Here is a 17,204-nt window from a genome sequence, read left to right as displayed (position 1 = left end):
AATCTGACTGACCCAGACATTCTGTGACTCCCAGAGGTCAGGGCACTAGTCCTGGGTTATTTGGCAGCCACTCCTGCACAAAGGAAATGTTGGCACTCCTGCTCAGGGACAAAGCTGTAGGAAAGATGGGCTGGAAAGAGAAGAGCTGGCATGTTTGACAGGCACACCATGTGGTTCATCTGATGTGCCTTCTCTCTCCCATTTTCAAAGCTGGGCAGTCTTTGTGGGAGTAACTGACCCTCTGCCTCTGTCTACCTAGTAGTTCACAGTTCCAGGTGACTGCAAACTGGGAGGCCATAATTCTTCTTTGGGTTGTGACCCCTTGGCTGTCAGAGAAGAATGCAAACATGCGTAGGCAGAGGACACTTCAAGAAACCTCTGGGTTTTCTTGCCAGTTCCTTCTTACATCATCTGTGGAAAGGACATGTGGGCAGACATGAATTCAAATGTGGTGGCTGGCATTTATTAGCTATTTTATCCTGAGTGTTCATTCACACCTGTCTTTGGGTCTATAAGACAGATTTTGAGAGACTTACAACTAAAATACCTTGGGGAGAGTTAAATGGAATTGTCTGTTCTCTGGTCCTGGGGATTCTCAGTCTTTCAGAAAACATTCAAATATAAAGTTATGCCAGAATACAGAGTACTAAAAGTAGTGAGAGGAGGTATTATGGCGTGGTTGTAGGATACGGGATGGCACAGCTGACCCTGTCACACAGGAGACCTTCTTTTCTCTGGGCCTGGAAAGGTTGAGGTCTCTTGAGAGCAGAAAATATGGGGGCAAGGTTCTGGCTAAAGGGTGTAGCCCGAGATAGTCTTGAACAGTGGCAAAGAGTCAGGGTATGTGAGGCATGTCTGAGAAAGCAGGAGCAGAACAGTCCAAGCTCAAACAGAGGTTCAACATAAGGTTTTACTGGGCAGCTCATGCAGCAGAGACCAGAGAGTCATGAAAAGACTGGTTTGTGCAGGAAGCTAATACTACCTTGCTGTTTCCACTGTCTCCCCTATGCCCAGGTTGCCTTGACATTACTTGCGCCTGGATAAGACGGGGTTGTCACTGAGAGTCCCAAGAGGGGACATTTCATGAGACTTCAGCAAGAAGCGATTTCTGGCCACAGAATCAATTGCAGAAGAGTGCTAGGAACCTTGCCGCATAGTTAAGAGCAGTGGAGAGCAAACCAAGGCAATTGTGGAAAATTATTGCTTTAATTCAATCAGCAGCAGCCCTTTCACCCTCTTCTCAGGCAGGAAAAGGAAGAGCTGGGCTGGAGTTCATTAGCCGGCACCAAACATAAAGAAATAAACAATTCTCCGAGGCTGTGGAGATGATTTCACCCTCTGCAAGCTTGTGGGGCCAAGACAACCAAGTTCTCTCTTAGACTGGGAGCCTTCTGCATACTTCAGTCTCCTTGTGTCTGGGTTGGATAGAGGCTAGAGAGAAGGCTCGGCAGTTAGGAGCACTGGCTGCTCTTCCGCAGGACCTGGGTTTGGTTCCCACATCTTATGACAGCTTACAAACATCTGTAACTCCAGTCCTGGGGATTTTGATGCCTTCTCCTGGCCTCCAGAGGCATCAGGCCTGCAAGTGGTGCACAGCCATACATGCAGGCAAAACACTCATACCCATAAAATAAAATTTAAAATGAATAAAAAGTATCATAGAATGTGGTGGGTAATCATTGCCTGCTCATATTAAAGAGTTGTTTTGAGTTAAGGAATGTGTGCAGAACTCCTTTGAAAGCTGAAAAGGACTATGGTAAAATGAAAAAGGATGATTCCATAGACATATTACCTCATAACCATTTTGAACCCTGAGCTTTTCATTTAATAAGGGACCCTAAACATTTTCTGAATTTTCCAACTCTTTACACTGGCACTGTGGGGGGGGGGAGTGTATTGTGTCGGGGAGTGTGTGGTATATGTGTGTGGTGTGTGTGTGTGATTTACAGATGATCTCATCCATGCATGCTCGTGTAGAAGTCAGAGGCCAACATTACCTGGTAGTCTTCCTCTATCCTGCTCCATCTTATTTATTTGTTTGTTTGTTTGTTTACTTGAGACAGGGTCTCTTACTGAAGCTGGCGCTCACCCCATGGCTAGACTGACAGATACAGGTGCTAGAGATTGAGCTCTGGTTCTCATGCTTGCACAACAAACACTTTACCCAATGAGCCATCTCTCTATCCCTACCCTGGCTTTTGAATGACTAATTTCAGTCCTATTGAAGGTGTACCACCCATTCCTTAAATGCTCCCTTACAGCTTAACCTTGACATTATTTTCAATTTTCTACTCTTACACTAATATAAAAAGGACCCACCTTTGGGCTTACAGGGGTTCTCCTTCTTTTAATATCTTAGATGATTTTCTTGGCACAGAAATATTGCAACACAAAGGGACAGATCTCTTCTGAATGCCTATCAACAGACATGTGCTGGATCCTTTCCAAAGGACTGTGCTATTTTTCACTCCCAGGGACACACTTGAGTCTGGGTGCCAGCTCCTCATTGACTGAGGCTGTAAATTCCCGAGGATAGGAGCCCAGTTTCCCACACAGGGTGGGGAGTGTTGCTGGCATATAACTGCCATGGAGCTGTTTCCTCCAGGTGTGACATGACTGTGGGCCAGTTCAGATGACTTCCATGTCCACAGACATGGAAAAGAAGTAAGCAGAGTAGCGTGGTGATGGCTAGGTCTATGGCAATGGTAATGGAGACCTTAGCATTCCCTTGTGGTGATGGAAGGGTCACTAGACCCTCATATGAGATTCTAGTCACCATTCCCTGATGCCCCAGTGGCCATTGTCTTGGGAGTGCTAGAGTGAGCAGGCATGTTGCAGGCTTCCTGCAGCATTACCCATGCTAGGGGTGGGACATTTTGGTGACACATCTGCTTTTGAGTCACGTATGCTCCTGTAAGTAACCCCCAGTAAATTCACTGGGCCACCAAGCTGCACTGGGACAGAATCCTTTCCCTGTGAGTGAAGTAGGTTCTGGTGGCACCAGAATCTCTAGGTTCTTGTGTTCCAGAACAAGAAATCGTACTGGGATGTATGAAGAATGGTGGGAGCAGAGTCAATTCATTAAGGAAGAGAGCCAAGGAAGGAAAATGGACCAGAGCTGGGAATAAAAGTCAGAAACTCAGTGATCCAGAACCTACAACATTATGACCTTTCTTTCTTTTTTTTTTTTTTTTTTTTTTTTTTGGTTTTTCGAGACAGGGTTTCTCTGTGTAGCTTTGCGCCTCTCCTGGAACTCACTTGGTAGCCCAGGCTGGCCTCGAACTCACAGAGATCCACCTGGCTCTGCCTCCCGAGTGCTGGGATTAAAGGCGTGCGCCACCATCGCCCGGCTGACCTTTCTTATACATATTTTTTAAATATACTACATAGTACAATATAAACCCAGTATATAGAGAATAGTAAAAAGAAAAGCATGTATATATGGTACACATATAATCCTCCCTCATTCCTCCCCCTCCTCCCTGTGTGTCCCCCTATATCTTCTCTTCCCAGTTATCCCCACTTCCTCCATCATATCTCATGTGTTTTCTTGCCTTCCCATTTCCTATCCCTTAAGCTCAAAGGCTCTGAGCCTAGAGAATTGTGACCTTCTTTGGTCACATTTGATCCCATTTCTTGTTATGTCTGCTCTCTTCCCTCTATTTCTCTCTATGCTAATTTTGTCTTCTCTCCTCTGCCAGGCTTTCTTTGGTGGTACCCTATTTGTAATGAACAGGCATACAAGAATCACCTCTGCTGAGGGGATGATCAATTCATCTTCTTCATCAGGGATGTTTCCATACCCAGGACCACTAGAGATGTTAACGTACAGTGTCATGGTGGCAACCTATGAAAGGATGAATTCACAATGTGAAAACCCAAATAAGAAACATAAGCACATCAGAAAGTCCTTGGAGACTTAGGCAGTGTGTCACTGGACTCTGTCACCCATTGCCAGTGCCTCACACTAAAAGAATAATTCAATTCATGCTGTATTCATCAGGATTCTCTAGAGAAAGAGAACTCTCTCTGTCTCTCTATCTCTGTCTCTGTCTCTGTCTCTCTCTGTGTCTGTGTGTGTGTGTGTGTGTGTGTGTTGGTATAATCTATTAGATTTGCTTTCATGTTGGGCTGGGTACTCCAACAATGGATGTCTGCACGCTGGAGAAAATGAGAGTGTGTATGGTAGTCGCTCAGTCTATGATGCCAGATGCCTCAACAGTTCCCATCTGATGCTGAAACCCTGGAGGATTCCTGGAGAACCATTAGCCTCCAGTCCATGTCAGAAGGCTGGAGAAGGGTGGTCTGTAATCCCTGCAGAGGATAGTGGTGGCAGCAGCAACAGCGTCACTATAGATGTGCTCACCTGCAAGGTACAAAGGCAGGCATGCAATAAAGCAACCTTTCCCTCAGACCTCCTTATAACCTACTCTGGGGAAAGATCTTCACCCCTCGATTCATTCTTCTAGGAAATACCTCTACAGACGTGCTCAGAAGTATGTCTGTTAGTTGATTCCCAGACCCAATCAAGTGACAACCAAGATTAACTGTCACACAGGCTCCAGATGACAGACATTAGCAGCTTCATGTTCTATGAAGCCGGCAGAAGTTCACCACTGAAAGAGATGATTAAATCCATGAGCCCTCCGCAGCTCAGAATTTCATCATTTCAAAATGTCACACCTCCACCCAGACCGGCTCTGTGACCACCAAGAAGAAGGGACTCTGGGCTCCTTGACTCGGCCTGTGTCACTGGCTCTATTATCAGAGGAGTCAGCCTCAGGATGGAGGGCAATGTCCAACCTGAAGGGCCTTCTTATCATCCCTTATATTCTCTTTGTGTTTGCTGCCAGCTCCAGAGGTCTCAGCAGCCTGCCATTTTGTTCTCATCCTGTCTACCTTGAGGGAAGGCAGTCTCTCATTTATTCATCAGAAATTATGCCTGGCAACATGCATACCTTATTTCATCTTCAGACATCTAGAAGGCAGGCACTATGATCTGCATGGTAAAAATGAGCAAAGCAAGGTTTGGCTTTCTTCAGTGTCCCGTGGATAGCAGGTATCAGAACTGGGATCCAGATGTCACTATTCCCGGCTTCTGTCCCCAGGCCTGACTGATGTTGTGTGGTACCTGTCTCTAACTGCCCACCCGAAGTTGCCATGGCCTCTGCCAGAGCCTGTCTGGCTCTTTAGATGTGTTGAATTCTAATCAGTATGTTCTCAAGTCACTCTGTTTTGTTGATGCTTCTCCTTGTGGCCCCGGCTAACAGAGACTTCTCTGCGCCTGCAGTCTATCAGTGCTGTCAATGTGATCTGCCTGAACCATTCAACCTCAGCTCCAGGTTTAGTTTCTTATTTGTAGCAAGCAGACAGCAACCACCTCTTCTTTTCTGGGTCACCTTCCATTTTCCATCTCCTCTGCCTCATGGCCTCCTACCTCCCCCTCTTTCTTTCCACACACATTTGTTGAGTGTCTCCTAAGCATTGGGTATTGAGATCACCTCACTGTGCTCTAAGCAGGACTCAGGCCACACTGTACAGCTGCATAACTCCTCCACCACACTTGGACCTTGGGGATATTATTCATCATTTTTATTTCTTATATTTAGACAAAATTATCTGAGCACAACTGTATCACGTTACATCTTCTTTGTTTCTTATTTCATGCTACTGAAAATGATCAGGAATGTGTACACATCTGGACACAGTCGGCCTTGGAGCCCCAGCATTTGGCACGATGAGTGGGAGGTATTGACTACTCAGTGGCTGGCAATCACATGAGTGAACATGGCCTGTCTTCCTAATGACAGTCTCCATTCCAAGAGTCTGCATCAGGTTTGTGTGAGAGCTAGAGGGGACCTTGAGGAATTTCTGAGATGATCCCCTCCTGTGGCTGCATAGGGACTCAAAGGCCACATCCACTGAGTTAGTGACAGACCCACGTTTCCTGTCACCACAATGTACCTTCACTTTTGTGCCCGGTTGGGGTCACACCACGGCCACTGACTTATCTGTACTGGTCTGAAGAATGGGCCCCTGGGAGTTCATATTTTTTAAATTATAATTGTGACCAAATATTCAACAGAAACAACTTGAAGGAAGCAAGACTCACTCTGGCTCATGGTTTCAGAGGGTTTAGCTCATGATGGTGTGACTCCATGCACTTAGGTGAAATGCTGTGGTTCCAAGGATGTATGGCAGGAGCTGTTCTATATTTCTTGTCATGTCGGAAGCAAAGAGAGAAACACGTAAAGGAGCTAAGATGAGATGTAGTCCCGAGTATATGGCCTGAGTGTCCTACTTCCTCTGGCTAAGCCCCACTTCCTGCCTTTCTCTGACTTCCAGTAATGCCATCATACCAAGAATTCATCAAAGAATTAGTTCATTGATCCATTCAGCACCCCCAGGACTAATCATTTTCCTGTGGGGATAGTTCCTGTTCAAACTATAACGGACTTGAATGAGACCAATATAAATGTATGCCGTTCATGGAGGCTCCCAGAAGGTGCCAGAAGGTCTCAGGTGCAGACTCTGCTTTTGCATAATTCAAGCCCTTGGGAAAGGTCTCTGAGGCTCCTTCACCCTGGCATAGGCCATCACAGGCACCTGGGAGGTGAGAACAGAGGAGAGACCATCAGAGCAAGTGGCTCCTGGCTGTTTGTGGGGCACTCCGGCTGTCTTTGATTCCTGGAGATAAATCAGCTGTGAAGCTGCTCCCACCAACCTCAGCGTTAATGAGGTCTTTGAAATAAGCAAAATTCCTATCTGTAGTTGAGGGCACAGAGGGAATTGCTCCTGGGCCTGCGGCACGGAGCCCCTCATTAGCCATTTCTCTCCAACCAGCAGTCTAAATCCTGCTGGGCAGCCATGCAGAGGGGCAAAGAGCAAGCTGGCTTTGGTATCTATTGCTGGAGATGGCATTCCTTGAGACACTTGTCTCCCAGCTGGGTTCCTGTGTCCCATAGAATGAAGTTTGTTTTACCCCTGCATAGGTTCATTGCATTGATGTACAAATGGGAAGCCTGTGGCCCAGCTACCTCTGAATAGGTGACCCAACCAACAGGTGAAGCAAAAAACAAACAAACAAACAAACAAAAAAACAGAATGGGGGTGGGAATAAGGATGGTCCTAAGGACAGATAAAGGACTGCATACCCCCACCTACCTATAAGAATTCCATGGAGGACCAGAGCTCAGAGTTCTCCCAGGACAACTCACTAAGGAATTTACCTGAGCACCTTTCAGAACCTTACTCACCTGCTGCAGGTCTGTGAGCCACCTTGTTGTTGTTGTTGTTGTTGTTGTTGTTGTTGTTGTTGTTCTTCTTCTTCTTCTTCTTCTTCTTCTTCTTCTTCTTCTTCTTCTTCTTCTTCTTCTTCTTCTTCTTCTTCATCCTCCTATCCCTCCTTCTTTTCTTCTTCTTCCTCTTTCCTATTATACCCTATTTTAGACTAAGAGTTTCTCGGGGACAAGGGCCTAATCAATGATGTTTCTATTCTGAGTAACCAGGACAGGTGTGACTATTACACATCACAGGCAGCAACTGGAGTAGATTGCACTACATGAATCAACTGCGATGTGAGAGATATTTGGATACTCCCTGTATCATGAGGAGTTGGTAGAGCTGGCCATTCCAAAGCCAGGCCTAAGAGATTTGAAGTTTAGGACTTCATCATTGCTTTCCATCTTCTGCTCTTGGTGAGGCAACAGAAAAAGGGGTATAGTCCTAAAGATGCACCAAGAAACATACAGCATTGCCCCAGTTGTCCCCCACACCCATCTATCAACACCATCACTACCACCACCACCATCACTACCATGGTTATCACTACCACCACCATCCATCATCATGTGGGATTTCACTTCATCCCTCTACAATAATGCACTGAGGTGTTTTTTAACCAAAACATCATTATAGCTGTAAATTTTCAGCCATTTTACACAACTGTTTAATTTAATCATCAAAACAACCAGGTAGGGTTTCTGAATTAGTAACCCTGAATTTACATGTGTCCCTAGAAGGTAAATTCCCTCCTCTACAATCCTGTATGTCTATTCAGGAACTAACGCTATGGGACCCAATGCTTATACTTTCACTCTATTTAAAGTCACCAACTCAAATCTCAAACTGTAAGGTCGTCTTCAACATATGTGGAAGATTCCTCAGAGGCACCATAAGAGGAAGAAGAATGGTTACTCGTCATAAAGCTGGCTGGGGACAGACTAGGATCTTCAGTTCCAGTTTTTCTTTTTTCTTTTTCTTTTTTTCCTGCTTCAGCATGGACAAGTGATGCTCATCTACATACACCTCTCTCCCTCCTCCCTCATGTCGTTCCACTCATCTTCCCCAAGCAGCTCAGCTTTTCTCATAGGGATATCCTAAGTGGCCAGACTCTCTGCTGTCTGCACCTCCTCTATCTGCCCCGACCATCTCAGAAGAAAATCCCAGGCTGCCTGTGTAGTTCATTAACTCAACTATCTGCCCTGCAGGAACCTGGCTCAGAGTTTCCTCCCATTTCTGCTCATGCCCAGGGACAGAGGGAATTGGAGAAATAGCAATCCCACCCAGCCCTGGAGACAGCACATGTCCTCCTGAGAATAACAACCACAAGCTGACAACACTACTCACAAGGAGGGATACTCCTAATCAGAAAGCTCACCAGGCAAGTGACAAATGTGAATTGGCCATGAGTGTGACAGAGTCCCCCAGACCTCAGCCCCGGCTGAGTCACTGTGCTCACACATTATTAGGGAGGGCAATCCACAGGCAACACACTCCAGGGTCTGCAAGTTGGCACATCTGCAGAGCAGCAAAGGCTGGGGTTCTACTTCTCTGCAGCTTCGTCGCAGCCTGTAGTTTCTTGCTTTCAGGGAATCCTCAAGCATGATTCATAAACCCTTATCTTCACCAGAAGACATAGGAAATCATGCTAATTCCCCACATAAACACATTTGTCATGGATGCACACAAACACCAAATAGACTTTCTTCACTGTTCAAACAAATCAATTCTCAGTGTGCATGTGCACACACACACACACACACACACACACACACACACATGCATGGGTGGGCAAAGAGTATATAGGCACAGTCCACAAATGCCACAGTCTCCACAGATATGTGCTATATTTTCTTAATGCACATGCACATGTGTAGACAAGTTGACTACTAAGTGTACACACCCACCGTGCAGGAGCAGATAGGCTCACTCCTCCATCACTCAGCTGGAGTTGATAATAGACTATTAACTCCCGAAGAAACACACCCTGATCTCACCCTATTCTCCAAGCAATAGATATTTACCAGGGCAAACAGTTTACACATTAGAAGATGTGCTGTACCAGGATAGACCTCTGTTTCATTTATTCAGTCAAAGTGAGAACTTTGGGTTTCTATGCGAATGTCAAATACTACAATTTTCTTAGTGGTGAATTTATCTAATCATAATGAGGAGACCTGCAAAGGTGCATGAAAGGTGAGGAGCTGAGGCCTAGAGAATCTGCAATGTCAGGTCTTGTACCCATTTGGCAGCAAAGAGAAGATCAGAACCTTGTCTCTTGACTCCCAGTATGGTTACCTTATTGGTGAATTCTCTGGCTTGTCACAGTAAGCAAGCATTTGTGCATATCAGTACTAGATCAGTCTTGAGGCTAGACCCTCAAGATAAGTGCATGGGTAAGTCCTGCCCTGGGGACCAACCTGAACACTATGGATAGATCCTACCCTATTGCTGCCCTTGATGGAAGGAGTTAAACCTCAAGCCCTTTTATCTCTCATCATAGACAGTTTTGTAATTTAATAAAAGCCAGGGACCTTTCTTCACAGAAATACTCATTCTCACCTACACAATGAATGGTGTGCAATTTCAGGGAAGTCTGTGACCCCAGCTTAAAACACTGCACTTCCCACATAGGCACCTTAGTTACCAGGTAACCATGGAGCAAGGATTTGCTTACATTTCAGAGCAGAACATAGGCGTTGAAATAAGACCCATCTTGGGGGCCTGTCTTAGAGAGGAGCATAGAGACTTCCCCCTTGTAGAAAAGACCTGAGTGAAATTATCAACCATTAACCCCTTCTGATCCCCACTAGAAAGGGGCATAGGCTAGCCACCTAAAAGTTAATAGAGAAGCTTGGCGGTGATAAAGAAAATCTCCTTCGCCATTCATTTCCATAGTTTTATGTAGCTAAAAGACCCGAGGAGTAATGTGCTTTGACAAAGGGATGCATTGCTCTTCTGGAAGCAAGCTGAGATCTGACTGTTCTCATCATTAGACAACATCCTTACTTCATGATAGATAGATGCTGGACCCCTCTCTGTGCAACCTCCTGGACAAACAGCATCTTCTCTTTCCCCCATGCTCAATAGAAGACTGGGTTGATTTGGTCCAGCTCTGAGACAATGAGTACAGGCTAATGATGCATGCCTCATATGAAGCATGCATCCCAGCACAGAGACTGGGCTGGCTCTGGAATGGTCCTTTTCATCCAGCTCCTTGTTTGGCCTTCCTCCTGAGCCCCGAGAGTGGCAGACACTCCTAATCTGAGCATGAAAACAGCACCAGGACGTCTCCATTTAGGGAGCTCCTTCCAAGTCTCTGCACCAAGAAAATCAAGAGATGATCCCACTTGGGAAAGAAACAAATCTGGCTTTAAAGTCTGATGGCCCAGTGGCAGCAGCATTTCTCAATTGTAGGTGACTTGGGTGCCAGGAGACATATGGCAATGTCTGGAAACAGTTTGGGTTATCACAACAGGGTGTGATATCTAGTGAGTAGAATGCAGGGATGGGTGAACTCCCTACAAGGGATAGAGCTCCCTCCCGCCACAAAGGGTCCATGTAAAGAATTTTGATTTAGGTCTTCAGACACATCCTTGGCCTTTTGCTTCTAGAATAAACAGAAGCAAAGATTAGTGGGAAAGACATCTTTACTTTTGGTTATAGCTGTTCATTTGTTTTGAAATCAGGCACTGAACTGGACAGAAGTGTCCTTCCCTGTCACCCTGGGAGCCCTGTTCCATCCCTACCAGTCAGCAAAGCTCACTCTCCTCTGCTTCTCTTCCCAGAACAGTTGCAGCACCATCTCTGACACACAACCCGACCTCTTGGGGAGTAACAGAAGAAAGCCTTCCTCCTCAGAGGACCTCTCTTCTTCTGCCAGAGCTTTTCCTAAGAGACCTTCTCCAGGAGAATTGGGGACCTGGTGGTTGCTGGCCCCTTCCCACGAGACCAGGCTAGAAGAGAGCTTTGAAATTGTTTCATCCTCACACCCCACCTCTCTGGAGCACTCTGCCTTTCAAGAGATGAGAAACATGAGGTCCAAGGTCACTTGGTAAATGACAGAATTATAACCTTATCTCTTAATTCCTGCTCTAGGGAGCTTTCCTTGGTCTCCTTTGCCCACATTTCTCCAGTAATGACTGACACTGGCTGTGTGTCACAGAGGCAAGAAATACTGACCCAGTGACCTGAACAGGAAATTATGACTCCCCATAGCCAGGGCAGTACTAGATGCCTAGGGCTCCATGCAAACCCCGTACTGTTGATAGATTCCATTCGGTCCAAGGAGCCAGCAACAATTTCACCTGCAGAAAATACGGCTCTATTATGTATGCATCCTCCCATCACAGCCCAGAGGAAACATGCCCACAAAACACCACCCCCTAAACCGAACCCAACAACAGCCTGTCAAACTGAGCAGATCAACTGTTTTCAAGTTCTCCTCTTAATATCTATTTGCTATTGTTCTCTCTCTTTGTCATCGGCTGGTACTTGCCAGCAGACAAGTGGTAATTGCCGCCAGAGGCTTAAGGAAATTTATTCAGAAGAACTAAACATGGAGAAAAATGGGATCCATTTACCAGCTCTCCAGAGGTTAGGGAGGCGGCAGCAAATGGAGACTATAGTGTCGACATCCTTTGGTCCAGGGCACCGCATCTCAATCTTGATCGTGTTTTTGACTCATGTACAGGAATTTTTGTGACTATATGGTTTAATGAGAAGAAATGACTACAGCCTGGCCCATCTGCCTGAATGCATAGCTGTTGCGATGCCCCTACCAAGCCTTTCCAGCCTCAAACAGATCCTCAGACCCCCATGTGCCCCAATCCCTGCTTTTGTGGAGCTCCTGGAGGGAATAACAATGGCAAAGTGATAGGCACAGTCAGGAGGGAAGCTCCAATGAGGCGACAATCACATCTACATCTCTCAGGACGTGTTTCTCACAAGAAACAGCAACCCTTTAACATAACAGAACTCAGAAAAAAAACACCCTGTATCCCTGTCGCTCCTGCTTTGTAATTAACGACCCATGTCCATAGCAGCATCCACTGATTTCTCAGCCTCCAGCTTTGCCTCAAATCCAATCCGTATGGCAGCAAAATGCAAATTGGACCAGCTCTTTCCTTTGAATGAAGTCCTTCCAGGAACCTTGCTGCTGTCAACACGGAATCTCAACTCTTTTTCATAGATGGAAAGGGTTTGCATGCTTGAGTCCTGCTTGCTCCTCTAGACTTAGAAATTGCTCTTCCCCTTGGCCAGTCTTGGAAGCCATCTTGCAGAATGTTTGCAGTCTCACTTTCTTTGCTTGTTTGATTCTTAATCAATGTCTCCATGGTGCCCAGCTCTCCTCCCTTGAGAGTTCATTGGCCCCCAACCAACTCTGAATTGGAAGCAACGCTTATGATTTCAAGAGACCAGATTTATCTGGTAGACCTGGGCTTTTGGGTCCTAGATTGGTCACCTACTGAGCATCTGACCTTGAGCAGGTAGATGGCCACTCAGATTCATCCCTCAGTGCCCCTCCCACAGAGAGCCATAGTGATCTGTGTACTCCACTGAGGTCTTGTGAGGATCACTAGCAGTGTGTAATGAAGCTCTAGAGCCTAGGAAGTGTCACCCATGGTGTTCTACCCCATAGCCTACTGTCCTATCTGCTTCCTGGCTCGTCTTCCCTGTGGGTCTCCCAATGGGCAGAGGCACAGCTCCGGGTCTGGCTGAGAGTCAGCTCCGAGCACCTGCTTGTGGTGAGAGTATTCGCCACACATACAAATGCTCATTAGAGAAGAATGCAGGACCCAGGTTTTACCTCAAACCAACCACTAGTTGTGAAAAATAGGCTAACTTTTCTGAAATATCGATGCCGATTTCCCTCACCCTTGGTGTGTTACTCTAGCAAATAATTTAGCATCCCCCGGAGCCTCGGTTTCCTTGGCTATAGAATCAGGCCAGGTCCCCCTGCCACAGGATGGAAAAGACAATGTGCACAGAAGATGTCCGTGAATGTCGCTTTTCTCTCTCACTTCCCCTTCCTGGGTTTTCTGACTTTGCTTACTGGAGCCCCTGAGAACTGGGGGTCTGGAGCCCCTGAGAACTGGGGGTCTGGAGCCCCTGAGAACTGGGGGTCTGGCCTGCTAATGTGTGCACTCTGGGCTGGAGCCTCCCTCCACTTTCTCCCTCTCACCTGCCAGCTGCTGCCTGGAATGCCTTGGGGAGCCGACAGCTAGGAATTACTGGGTACCTGAAATGCTGACAGTGTTATTTCTGCTCTTTTATAATATCATGAGGCAAATCAGCTCCTCAGAACGTTCTGTAAATATCCAGATAAAAGGATCAGAGATAGGTCCCAAGAGTGCCAGGGCCCCTAAAGCTAGGCCCCCTTGAAGCAGGGAGGGGACAGTGTCTTGGCATCCCTCCTCTGTAGCTTCTAGGTCATAATGTATCCTCCCGCACCTCAGCTGACAGCCCTACCTCTCCTGAGTAGTGCTTAGTGTTAAGAGAGCAGAAAAGGAGGAGAAGGGGGAGAAGGAAGGAGAAGGGGGAGGGTGGGGGGGAGGGAGAGGAGAGGGAGAGGGAGAGGAGGGAGGGGGAGGAGGGAGGAAGAGTAGAAAGGAGGAGGAGGGAGAAGAAGGAGGAGGGAGAAGAAGGAGGAGGGAGAAGGAGGAGGAGGAGGGAGAAGAGAGGACCTCAGCAGCTTAGCATGTAAGAAGGAAAGAGGAGCCTCTTTCCCACAAGGCCCTCATGCTGCTCACCTTGTTGCCAGAATTGTGGTGAGTGACTTGGTGACAGATGACAAACCTCACTGCTTCCTTGGGACCTGATCTTCTTTAGAAATCTTCTAAGCTAATCTCTTTTCCAGCAGAATGCATTTTTTGGCCAGGGCCACATTGGCATCTGCTTCACTGCAGCAACATTCCCAGGAGTGCTACTGCCTACCCCCTCTTGCAATGACAGAGCGGAGTGGGAAGAACCAGGGTTCTGAAGTCGTCCATACAGGCACCAACCTGCCCACTGGAGTCTGCTGGCTAGAAGGCCCCAAGTACGTCTCCCTGCCTCTCCAATCCGTGGCCCATTTTGTCAGATGCTTTCACTATATCTACCTTATATGGTGCCTGGAACAAACCAAGCTCCTATTTTCTCCCGTATGTTTGTATTTGCACATTCTTCTGTCTAAAAAGCTTCCTACAGTCACCACCACCACTCTCACCTTTCCAACTGATGCCTGCTCCCCCGCTTCCTCTGTGAAGCCTCCCCAGACTCCCTGAGTGAGAACACCTACCAGAGCCTTGTCATCTGCTCTTTTGTCCCACACCTGGGCTACCCTGGATGCCAGGGACACCCCAGTCTCTTCTCTGCCCCAGTACACTGAGATGCCCAAGGAATGTTGAGTGATGGGAATGTAAACAGACTCTGGCTTACCATGGCAAGCTGAGGGCACACAGTACAGTGCACTGGACATTGCCAGAAGTAGAGGGATGACTGTTCCCAGGAAATAGGCCACTCTCATGTCTAGGATTAATATGTACCTAGCAATGAGCAGAAAGAGGGCTGAAGATGTAGGAACAGAGCAGGAAACAGAGTCTAGTGAGGCTGGATAAGGGAAAGTGGTAAGGATGTCTATAGGGCCAGCAGTCCAGGAATTCCTTTTACTAGAATGGTAGCCTTGAGGGGGCTGGCTGCAGAGCTGAGCTGGGCAGAGGAGGCACAGTTACTCTCCCCAGTTTGTAGATGAAAAGACTGAGGCTCAGGGACAACATGTGCATTTTCCCGGAATGCATGACAGTGGAAGAACTTGAAGCTAATAGATACTTTCTCACTGGAGGCTCCTTTGTCTGCCTCAGATGTCCCGCAGGGGTCTCTGTCTCTGGGAGAGACAAAGAGAGAGCACTGGAGATGTTTCAAGTCTTCAGATGCCTGGTTTACATGTGCCTGGATGGAACTTGGGGACTCTGCCCTGCAGCCTCTGAGAAGGCTCCTGGGAGAAACAAGACTTTGCTGAGACCTAGAGAAAGGTGTATGGGCTGACCTGAGATGAAATTGTGCAGTGGGAAGAGATAACATCGTTAGGTTTGGACAATTGTACTGCCCTGGTTCTCTGGCCTCTGCTTTGGAAAATTGAGTCCTGGGAAAGTAGCTGTGGATGCAAGAGGTTGCCACTGGCAATCTGTCTGCTCACAGGTGTGGGATGTGCAAAGAATCCACAGTGTTGTTGTATGTGGGCGACACGCATGTGTGTTTAACAGCAAACATCCCACACTGAAAGGAGTCGGATTGGAAATGTCAGTTACGCTGACAGAAAAATATTCATTATGGTGGGGTGGCATCATACACGTCTTTAATTTACCTGCTGAATTTAGAACAAGCTCATTCATCCTTTCCCATCCCACTCTTTGTACATGAGTGAGATTAAACAGAATGAAACCAACCACCAAGGGCTTGGCAATCAGAGCTATAAGTGAGGCCTCCAAAGCACCCATACCCTGGGAAGGGTAAATAGCTCACTGTGTTCATCCCCAGCAGAACCAGAAGGTGGAGCTAGCGGACACTGACCACTGGTAGACCTAAGCTTGTGTTTCAGATGAGCTCAGGCACTGGGCCTATGGCTAGTATTGACTGTCACCTTGGCCTCCTCCTATAGATCCCATTTAGGAATGGCTGATTTCCAAAACCTATATACTGTCTGGCCTGTGAGAGGAGTCACAGAGCCCAAAGTTTTCTTAATAATTCATGCTCCCTGGGACCAGATGTGGATGCATTGTAATGCTTGCTCACCTCCAAACTCATCTTGTCTCTCTCCAGGGTTCTCTCCCTTTAGATGTGCCTGCCTTTGGAGATCTTAGACAACATATCTGTCATTCAGAAAAGAACATGGACAGCTGATCTGTGTGTAACTTCTCTAAAGTCCTCCCAATTCAAAAGGCATGAAAGGAAGTCTACCAGGAAAAAGTTCATTCCAGCTAACAGCTAAGAACTTCGAGGAGCTTGGGCAGGACTTGAGGCAGTGGGCTGATGAGATAACACTCAGATATCACCAGCCCTGTTACTCAGATAACCACAGCTAATTTGTCAGAATTTCCAACTCCTTGTCACAACGTTTGAGGAAATATCTACCTCATATATATATATATGAGACCATTTGAATCATATGTATAGATCACATGATAAAAATGAATGGTAGCATTCTAACATGTGCAAAGTCAAGCCATTTAATGTCTGACCACCTCTTTATCCTAGAAAGAACATTGCTAACGTTACTAAGCTTAGAAAACTGAAACTACAGGAAAGGCGCAAAGCTACACAGAGAAACCCTGTCTCGAAAAACCAAAAAAAAAAAAAAAAAAAGAAAAGAAAACTGAAACTAAACAGTCCGGGTCACACAGTGCTTTACTGGCAGAGCTACTGTGTGCTGCCTAAGGTCTGTTCTTCCCACAGATTATATTACCTCACTGATTCAGGGCTCGTTTTTCCCCACCCACTGCACATCTTGAAGCTCAATGCCACATTACAGCTGTATGCTTCACTACCATTCTGGTAGTGCTAGTTATGAAGCAAAATGATGGAGAGTTATGTGTTTCCCTCCTAGCATAAATGATAAACTTGGGGAGGCATTTCCAGGTGAAGGAAAATGGTCTCACTGTAGGCTAAGGTGAAAGCTAGCTGAACACCAGGAAATATAACTGGGTGCTATTCAGGTAAGACAGTTGAGTCCCAATGACATAGCAATTACTTGGCTTTTGGAGACATGTATCCTACAACTGAACCCCTTTATCTCCTAACCCTAGGTTCTTCCACACTCTGTTTGTATTTCAGAGTTATTAAAAGTTTAGACTTTGGAGCTCAGTGTGTCTCAGTCCTGGTGTCACTGCATGGCTTTAGTCCAGTTATTTAACATCCATGTGCCTCAGTTTCCCCACCTATGAAAT

The 17,204-nt window shown here is 46.6% G+C and overlaps 1 protein-coding gene and 1 long non-coding RNA gene across 2 annotated transcripts in view; both read left to right on the top strand.

Moving 5' to 3' along the window:
* Asic2 (acid sensing ion channel subunit 2) overlaps positions 1-17,204 on the top strand; it is a 1,069,830-nt gene that overhangs the window by 255,055 nt on the left and 797,571 nt on the right. The window lies entirely within an intron of this gene.
* On the top strand, positions 13,913-16,513 carry LOC131917490 (uncharacterized). The gene is made up of 3 exons (XR_009380678.1): positions 13,913-14,051; positions 14,144-14,320; positions 16,081-16,513. It is a non-coding gene; the product is annotated as an uncharacterized LOC131917490 (long non-coding RNA).

Source organism: Peromyscus eremicus, chromosome 8a, assembly GCF_949786415.1.
Source record: "Peromyscus eremicus chromosome 8a, PerEre_H2_v1, whole genome shotgun sequence".
Lineage (NCBI taxonomy): Eukaryota > Metazoa > Chordata > Mammalia > Rodentia > Cricetidae > Peromyscus > Peromyscus eremicus.
This window is presented reverse-complemented; position numbering and strand designations above follow the sequence as displayed.